Below are 6080 nucleotides of genomic sequence, written 5' to 3' on the forward strand. Positions count from 1 at the left end.
GCACCTACGACTCGAGTACTTTCAGGGTTTTAACGGTCCTGCAGTAACGGCAAAGCGATTACGTCGTCGACAGTCCTGAGTACCTCGCATGTCTTCGACTGCGATTTCGCGCTTGCGAAAACTGCTACTTTCTGCACGGAAGGGATTCGCAGACGTTCCACTCTGCGGGAATGGGAGAGAGGGGGGGGGGGGGGGGAGTAAACTACGTTTACGTAAACTATGATATCGTCCAGAGGGGGGTAAGATTGATCAGTTCTGGGTTAAGGAGAACACCATCGATCGGGACGAATCGGATGCTGGGGTTTGGGAAACTTTTTTTGGTGATATTGAGTGCTTCGTATACAGGTTGTTTGCACTATTGCTAACCAGCGTTTTTCTCGTGAATATTAGGTTGGTGTACACGATAGTTTTAAATCAATCAGTATTTAATCAAAATAATTTCCACATAATTCTATTTTCCTTCAGATACTGTCCAAAGTGTGAACTTCGAGTGGATGTTTGCGCTATTTATAGTAAATACTTAGTATCGTCAAAAAACAATGCCAAATATCAGCATTACTTTTTCTATCTAAAAGGTGCCCCTACATTCAATCCGAGCCAGTCAATATTTGGGTATTTCATACTTGGAGACTATGTAATCCAGAAAGTGCAGATTTGAATACATGAATATGTACACTTTGATGTATGTATTGTAAAATTTGTATCGAACAATATTGGAAAATGGCGTGGCACCCGTTCCACTGTACCTTATTCGAGTATGTTTGGATAACTAACCATTACTGCTACACAGAATTGATTCATCTGAAATCAAACAGAAGCAGTGATTTCTGTTTCGTAAAGGGTGTTACTGTACTGCAGCTTGGCTGTTTCCAAATATGTTAAAGTCAACAAAAAACTTAATATCTTCAATCTAAAGGCAAGAGAACACATTTGATAATTAAAAATTATATTTGGACATTGACAGTTTTTATTTCGAAGTATATGTCCGACAAATTTAAAGTTATTTCTGTCAGTAGCTTCTGAGATTTCGAGATGGAAACTTGTCAAAATAAGGAAAAGCTGATGCGATGCCATATGTAGAAATGTTTCTATAACAATTTCACAAGATATATTTCGAAAGGTGTATATGGTGCATATACGGTATATATATTCATGTATTCAAAGGTGAACTTTCTGCATCGCATAGTTTTCATGCTAAAAATTCACAAATATTGCCCTGTTTTTTGTGGGTCAGAGTAGTTACACTCCTTAAGAGGAACGTTGTACCAAGAGTAAGTAGAGCAGAGGTGGGGAACTTTTTGGCGTTGGAGGACTGCGAGCCACTTCACGGAATCCTCATAAAGCTGCAAACTTCATGTGCAGTCAATTTTGGCAAAATTATAGAGATACTTACCTAAATTTAAACTATCAAAGTATACATCGATGATTTCTCGTAGAATATTATTCAATCTAACATATCTCATTTCCTACTCAGATAAATATTTATTTCTATTAATACTTCACCTTCAGAATTAATTTCTTTCCTTAATGAAAACTTCTGTCACTAATTTCTGAGCGACCTGGTGACCAACATGTTGAATAATTTAACTCATAGATCACAATCTTCTCTCGCCTCCTTCTTTCTTCCACCAATAAATAAGATATTACATCAAAGGAATCTCGAAATGTTTCCTAAAAGCCTTTCTTCTAAATAGAATTGCGCTAGTTTCAGGCCACAACCTGGCAGACTTTCTATTTTCTATCAATTCCTGCAGAGACAAAAAAATAGAACCGGTTCTACTGTCTGGGGTTGCGGAAAAAGGAAATCGAGTGTATACATTATTAGCCACATATGTCCATAAATTTCTGAGAAAAGAGAGGTTAAAATTCGGAAAATTCCGGTTGGTAGGTATGGCGCTATGTAGTAACCGCACTGTTTCAACTAGAGCGGTCGTGGCGTAATGGAATCGCAGCTGCGTGCTAACTTTATGACCCGAGTTCAAATCCTGCTGGAACCAATTTATTTCCCGAAGCAAAACACGTACACTTATCATGGGTGTTTGTCAAGTTACAATTAAGGTAAGTGTGTACCAGTTGTTGACCATTTAAGGGAACATTCATGAGAATTGAGAGCAAGAATGAACACGTTCCCATGAATGTTCCCTTAAATGGTCAACAACTATGAATCTCACCTCAAAGATTTATACGTCTTGTTTAGTTCTTGGTCGCGTTAAATTTACACAACTCCGTTCCAATTGCTCCATCATTCAGCGAGGTTACACATTTATTAGGCGTGTAACGCGCAATTCTTTAGAATTTACCACGAAAACTATAAAATGTTTCGCAATCATTTTATCGAATCGTGAGTTTTTAAGAATTACTCGGATACTATGAAAGCGACAAATACGAATTCATATCATTAAATGACTTCGATATTCATACCAACCTGACGATTTAAATATAATCTTCGTACAAAATTATAACGAGTCGAGATACTCGAACTCGTTTCTCAGAATATGATGGACTAACTTTTTTTAAAATTCTGAAGCTTCCAAATAATCGTCCTCGCGAGCCAGGAATCCCTAAACATCTGAAAATCGTTTTCCCAAGATCGGAGAATGGAAACTCGTTAAAAAGTCTTCGGACTTCTCTGGACAAGACTTTCAAGTACGTCGAGTGGTGGTGGCGTATAAAAGTTTTTCTTTTACACTTGGTTTACCCAAAGGGGAGCAAGTCGATGATAGATAACGATTCCCTCGGCTCTTGGAACACCTATCTGCCTTACGAATGGCAACGGCTCCGCCCTTTACCTACGAAGATCTTACGGGAAACGCTGTATTTGGGATCGAGTCAAAGAAACGTCGCGTAAGCTTGAGGTGCTTCGGAGATAAGGTTTTATGGAGCGCTCAAGAACTGGGAGCTTGAAGGAGCATCGCGTGGACCTTGGGGACAGAAATATCCAAGCTACACTTTACCCTCTCGAGCATGGAGAATCGTTGTTGCGGCGCAGAATCGTGATTCGATGCCGAGGCGATTCCTCTCGCGATTTGCCGTCGCTTTTGCGATAATATCCCGAGAGCTCGGTGAAGGATGATGTCGCGGTCTGGTGTTTTACATGAATCCGATTTACACGCGTCGCGAAGAGACTGAATATATTTAAATAATATCGAACCTATACATGGAGTGTTTTATAGCGTGTATGAAACGAATGGGCCAAGGAATGGATGCTACGCGAGCTACCCACTTGTTAAAGAATCGTTTGTTCGAGAAGTATGGGATTCCTCGGCTGAAATGTGCCGGTGCACCAGTCATGCATACATCATAGATTTTTCTCCAATGCTTCGTTTAATTTATTTACATTACACTTCAACAGAAATATGTACATTGTCGTGGCTGACGAGTGAATAATAGAAACACGAATTATATGGTATTAACCCTTTGCACTCGAGAGGTGACTCTCAGTCACCGTTAGGTTTCACGCAGCAAATCTACAATATTTAATGTCCCTTTAGGTCTGGGTTAGGTCTCGGTTAAGTCTTGGTTAGGTCTCTTACATAATTTATTTACATTAATTATGTATCGAGTAGGGACATAAACATGCTATGAATAAATGTAGCGTTTGCAGGTATTCTTTGTACAGGTATCTGTTACGAATTTTTATAATTTCGACGTCCCTTTGGGGCTTGTAATAATTCTAGGATGCAATATATTTTTTATAATTTGACATCAGAACAACAAATACTAGCAATTTTTTTACTTTTTCGCTTTTACAAACACCATATAAGTCTTCTTTGCTCTATCTAAATCATTATAAATGATTGATATGATTAGCCTAACAAGTACAAGGCAAAAAGCAAAAAGCACAAATAGTATACGAAACAGAAAACTGTGACATTTTCATCAGTCCCACGCATCTTCAGCGATATTAGGTTTTACATTAAGTTTATCGTGCGACATTACGCGACGTTTGCAACTGCTTATCGTCCTTTAGAAAATACTGCGTTGCGCCATCTTGCGCTCATTGCGTGTCTAGCATTAATTGTTAGAATGACCCATGATCAGACCCATGAACACGAGGCGTACAGCTGTCCAATGAGTCCAGTTTATGGTGTCGCCTGTGTCGCGGTTAGCTACATAGGCAATTTACGTTTCTGCCTGGCAGTCCCTTACCGGGGGCGACGTTGAGCGTATTTCACCCTGGAAAGTTACTGAACGTCCAGGTGAAGAGGGTCACGACCAGGGGTGTCACATATTAACAAGTGTGTAAAGTAGGACAATTCTGTCGCTGGGAGACCAATACCCTATGCGCGTACACGTGTTTGTGTAAATTGTACAAGAACAGCTTCGACTATATAAAAATAAATAGAGAGTAACAGTTCTGTTTTAATAATAAGCAGTGAAACGACAACGGATGAATTAACTCTATGCATTGAGTCAACTTCAAACTTACAATTGGCCTATAATAATAAAAATTACCTTCTGCTTACAACGAGAATTTTATCAATTAATATGAATTAATATTGTGTCTAAGGAAAAAGAGCTTTATGAATTAATTCCAATCTTGGAAATTGGACTATAGGAAATTGGAATCGTAAACTATAGAAAGGCGTGGGATTGTTTTACAGCGACATCCTCATAGGACACTGTTACGAAAACACCTGGCATACGATGTACGATAAATTCAAATACACGATCGCACGTATTGAATATTCAAATTTTCCGACGAGTGCGGGTGCCACGTTGCCGCCAGTGAAAAGCTTAAAGTAGGACATTTTATCAAAAAAGTAGGACGTAGGACACAAACATGTGATTGTAGGACTGTCGTACCGAAAGTAGGACACGTGGTAGCCCTGGCCACGTCGCAAGGCCTCGCGACTTCGACAAGAATTCGTAAATTATCCCATAACTTTTGTACATATTTTACGTATCACTGATTTTAATAATTTAGCATGCTGGTAGCAATGGATTCTAATATTTTAATCCTGGGACACCACAAGTCATCATTTTGTTACATAAAAGAAATAATATAAATAAACGTCAAGTTTACTCTACGTTTGTAGAATAGAATTAATTTCAACGCCGAATATTTACTACAAAAATAATATTGGGGAGGTGAATAGGCTTCGCAGAACGAATTCCCAAATTAAGTTAACTTCTGATGATTAATCGAGGATTGTTTACCAAAGCTTTTCTCGGTGGTACCTCAAAGATCGCGTTTTTGGAGTTGTGCCACTTTAAAAACACACGGACGATTTGCTGCAATGAATGCAGATGGGAGGAAACGGAAGGTGGAGGATCTGATAAATGAGAAGAGTGGAAAAGAAACAGTCGAGTGGATGGGAGAAGTCGAGAGAGAAGAAAAGAGAAGAATATCAGAGAAACAAGTAGATTTAATTAATATAACAGCTCCGTGTAACAATTCGTTGGACCGTAATGAATCGGGTTGGCTGTAAGGAGCAAAAAACAGGAGTAGGGTGGACGTTTATTGTCGTAAATCGTTTGAAAGTTTCGGTGTTTGTTCTTGGACCTTTTAAGAAGCAAGTACCTTTTTCATTGTATCAAAATCAATTACGTACCTACGTTATTTAACGATCCTTGCCAGGAAGAGGACAACACGTACAAGTAACTAAGCTCATATATTATTACTCGTGCAATTCCAGAGAATACAACACTACACGTGTACTGTATCTTGCATACTTAGGTGAACAAAAGGTCTAAAAAGTCCAAGCAATTTCCTGATTGCACAGGTCCCGATACAAAAGTAAAAGAAACAATTATCGGAACACGTAGTATTGCGACTTATCTCTCGAGACTCACAGAACAATACTATGCCAATTGCTAATGCCGTTTTATGGCCAACACAATTCTTTGCGAATCGAGTAATTTGTAAACTTGGCCCTTGTTATTTACAGTTACCTGGGCAATTAATAAACCTAGCTTTAACGAAGTATATAGAGACTTTCCTAAACCTGAAATGAACTAACATCAAAAAATGTATAAACTAGATCCTTTTTCTATGCAGTTACTCAAGCAATAACTAAAATCATCTACCTGTAATCAATTCCTTTATCAAAAACTGAATGTTTAGTCGAATTCATTTA

Source organism: Hylaeus anthracinus, unplaced genomic scaffold (assembly GCF_026225885.1).
Source record: "Hylaeus anthracinus isolate JK02 unplaced genomic scaffold, UHH_iyHylAnth1.0_haploid 15400, whole genome shotgun sequence".
NCBI classification, from domain to species: domain Eukaryota; kingdom Metazoa; phylum Arthropoda; class Insecta; order Hymenoptera; family Colletidae; genus Hylaeus; species Hylaeus anthracinus.